General features: G+C 39.0%; 1 long non-coding RNA gene across 1 annotated transcript; it reads right to left on the reverse strand.

The window, feature by feature from the left end:
• Nucleotides 1-394: 394 nt before the first annotated feature.
• LOC131327298 (uncharacterized) lies at nt 395-2,963 on the reverse strand. Its single transcript, XR_009200258.1, has 2 exons — nt 2,296-2,963; nt 395-761 (listed from the first exon to the last, which is right to left on the reverse strand). It is a non-coding gene; the product is annotated as an uncharacterized LOC131327298 (long non-coding RNA).
• Between the last annotated feature and the right edge of the window lie 1,107 nt (nt 2,964-4,070).

Genomic DNA, 4,070 nt, shown 5'->3' on the forward strand with positions numbered 1-4,070 from the left:
AAAGTAGATAAGTCTATTTTATAATTTTCCTTTTATAATTAGTAATTGAAAGTGTCCGAATCAACTTACACGGACTTCCATTAATCCCTAAGGGCTCAATCCCAACCTCCGCTAATGAGAATTCCGATTAAAGCCAATGCCAAAAACCTAAACCTCATATGGATTACAGTTGATAACATTTAGAAGGTTTCGAACCTAAGACCTTAAAAAGAAGCAAACTCCTATAAGTTCCAAGCCTTATGAGTTTGCATGCGTAAAAATTTCTAGCACGCAATATCTAACAAGGGTTTCAAACAATGTTTCTTTTTATGGATAGAGTGAGAAAAATAAAATATCATTTAAATATGTTTGCGTCAAATTGAGAGATACGGAAAAAAAAAAAAAAAAACCCCGCTAAGAAAATTCAAGAAATTAAAAATTCTCAGGCCATTACGCAAGGATTCAAACACCAAAATACAATGCTATCATCAAACCATATGGACAGAGACTACCATGTCACACCTTTATTTCAATTGGATGCAAATATTTTGTATCATGGTTTGTACAACCACCACAAATTCATTTCACAGGGCCATGAGATTGAGGAGCACAGGGAGCTGGAGGTCCATAGTACTGGGGAGCTCTCGCGGCTTGGGTCTTGGCCTGCGCCCTACCGAAAATGTAGCATGCTAGAGCTATGATCAAGAGCAACAGAATCACCGGCAGCGATATCGCAATGGGACCCATAGAGTTTGCTTGAATTAAATCTTTTGCGGCCGAACCTACATCAGAGTGGAGATCGGCAAGTTGAAATGGGACCCATTCGTTGTTTCACGGATACGAAATATAACGTGCAGGAGGGAAAAAAAAATCCAAAAAACTGTAAATGTTTTCATGTGAATACAAGAGAAATGATCAACAGCAAACAAAGGGTCGAGCAAGTCACTTCCCATGTAAAAGTTCCAGAAGCCCAATCCGGATCGTCTGTGCTCGGCAATGGTCGGCTCAGATTTCATTCGACCGAGCGGAATGAAATCTGAGCTGTCCATTGCTGAGCATGAATACCCGAATTGGGCCAACACCCATGCTGTCTGGAGGGGACAGCAAGTTCCACTCTAAAGGTTGCATATCAATACCTTTTTTTCTTCTTTTGATCCAAAAGCAATTCATTTTATACACACGAAGACTAAGCAAGAGATGTTATTTGTGTTCATTGGTCCTACTTCTAAACCCAAAGCCTATGCGATCTTACAAATTCAACGTGTAAGGGATTTCCATATTGTCTAAACGGGCTAAAGTCCACAAAATCCGGATTTCGGCGCAGTTCATTCACCTCACATACATCAAGTAAATGGTTCATTTAGCTGAAATAACTTGTCTATAGCCATTAGTCTAAAAACAAACTTTTTAACTGAAACTCACTCGTAAACCCTATTGTCACGGGTAGAGTCCTTATGAAGTTCCTCCATTATCCATGGTACTGAAAACAAAGAGGCCCAGATGAATCACCATAATTTTCATTTTCTAGGTTGTTGAGTTGAATATGAATGTCTTCATCAGAAAAAAGAAAAAAAAGGGGATAACAAACCTAGAAAAATCAAATTGTGATTAGCTCCCAGGGAATGGTGATAACTGATAAGATTATCTCACATGCAAATAGTTGTGATTCATATATCTTCTTTAAGACTAGCTGTCCGGTTCAGTTTACGCGCACCTCGACTAATCATGGAAACCATAAACGCACCGTCCACTAGTGGAGGCCCCACTTAAAGCCCGAGCAAATGCTCCGTACGGACTGGCCCCAAAAGAATTGATAGCATTTAAAAGATTTCGAACTTGAAACTTTAGGAAACTTTAGGAGGGAGTACAGTCCTAAGTTTCAGGCCTTGACCACCAGACCAATCCGTTACAATCCGCTGTGATTCATATTGAAACCCCCCATATATTTTCGATGTGAGGCATACTTTTCACATTGAAAGCCAGATTGGGAAAATTACAACCTGTTTGGAGGAAATTGTTTTGAAAGAGAAAGAAGGGAAAAGAAACTAATTAAGAGGGTAAGTGTGAAATATAAGAAATTTTTTACTGTGCTTAATCAGTATTTGATTTTGTTATTTTCTCCTCAAAGCAAACAAGAGTAAGATTTTTATTTTTCTCTTCTCTTCCCTTCCTTTAACCAAGTTCCAAAGAAAACCCTTTGCTTGATCTTAAAACAAGGAACTCTGGTCTCAATTAAATACTCCATGGACTAATTGATAGTTAAAAAGAAACAAAGAAATCATCCAAGAAACTAAGAAGGCAAGAGCCCAGAAGTACCTGAATCAACCGAGGGAGAGAAACCCAGAATTCGCCACTGCAAATATGTGTGTTACAAGTCCTATATATAATTTTTTTTTACTATCAGAAGTCCGGGCCAATTTGCGCACACTTGGCTAATTTTGGACCGAGAAGTTAACACCCGGGAAAATTTCCGGTGGCTCCGAGGTTTAGAATGGCTGGCCGGCATTCGAACTTGCGATATCTTGGGAGACAATTCCTTTAGTTGATTTTTTGTAACCACTTGGCCAAACCGCTTGGATCGGGTATTTTATAATTAGCGCTAACTGACGAATGACCTTAATAATTGAAAGATTGCCATCATGTTTTCTACTCCTGGCTGGCTCCCATCACGTAACTTAAAAATTGAAAGATTGCCATCACCTTTTCTACACCAAGCGGTCTCCCATCACGTTTTCTACACCAGTACAGAGCTTGTGCTCGACTCATTAAAAGCTTATTCGAGTTTGATTTTTCCAAGATGTGTGTTTGATAAATGGCCTAACACGAGCTTAAAAGTTTGATCCGAACTTTACAGTTGTTGAGTTCAGTAAGTGTAGTATTTGGGGGGTTGTCGATCTAGATTAGGTCACCTCTCCTGAGCCTCTGGTCCGGTTGCTGGGTTCGTCTAGCCCTTCGCCTGACCTACACAGGGAACACACGACTAAAGGTCAATCCGACCAACCACCAAAATGATCCTTCGACGAGCAAGTTAGAAAATGTACCGTACAATGGTTTGGTTTGGTTTGGTTTAGAGAAAATTATTAGCAAGAAGTCTTTTAATCTAAAACAAAACAAAACAAAAAAACCATTCCATTGCTAAGAAAATTCAAATAACTTGTACAATTAAAATTATCAGCTCATTACACAAGGATTCCATTCAAACACCTTTATTTCAACTGGAGAGATGCAAATATTTTGTACAACCACATGCTTTGTACCACAAATTCATTTCACAGGGCCATGAGAATTGAGATTGAGGAGGTCCCAGTGGGGGAGCTGGAGGTTCATAGGACTGGGGAGCTCTCGCGGCTTTGGTCCGTCCGGCCCGTCCGGGCCTGCGCCCTACCGAAAATGTAGCATGCTAGAGCTATGATCAAGAACAACAGAATCACCGGCAACCATATCACAATAACGTACCCCATAGTTTGCTTGAATTGAATCTTTCACGGCCAAACCTACATCACAGTGGAGATCAGCAAGTTGAAATGGGATCCATTCTTTGTTTCACCAATACAAAATATAATGCGCAGGAAAAGTCAGCTCAATCCGATACTTATAAATGCTCGATTCAATCATTCAACTTTCCATTAAGATTTTCGGATAATGAAAAGTTAGATAATTGGATCGCATACTTCTGGGTATTGAATTCAACTGATTTTTTGTGGGAGCCTTTGAAAAAATATTTTGCATTTAATTAACGGATCAGATTATTTGTGTGAGGACCGTAGTGGGCCCAACATCGTGATCTGTGCACAATTTGTATGAAAAAATCTGTGTGTAGACTTACAGTTTTGACTCCTTTGTCTTTTAAGATTATGTTAAACAGTAAGTCTGTTTACACATATTTTTTCTACATAGCTGCGCATAGATCATCGTATGGGGCCTACTTAGGGGTCCCACACTAACAATCCAATTCGTTCATTTAAAGTAAAATATTTTTTCAAAGACTCCCATTAAGAATCAGCTCAATCCAACACATGTAGATGCTTGATCCAATAATCTAAATTTTTATTATCCTAAAATCTGAATGAAAAATTAGATGATTGGATCGA

Source organism: Rhododendron vialii, chromosome 5a, assembly GCF_030253575.1.
Source record: "Rhododendron vialii isolate Sample 1 chromosome 5a, ASM3025357v1".
Taxonomy (NCBI): domain Eukaryota; kingdom Viridiplantae; phylum Streptophyta; class Magnoliopsida; order Ericales; family Ericaceae; genus Rhododendron; species Rhododendron vialii.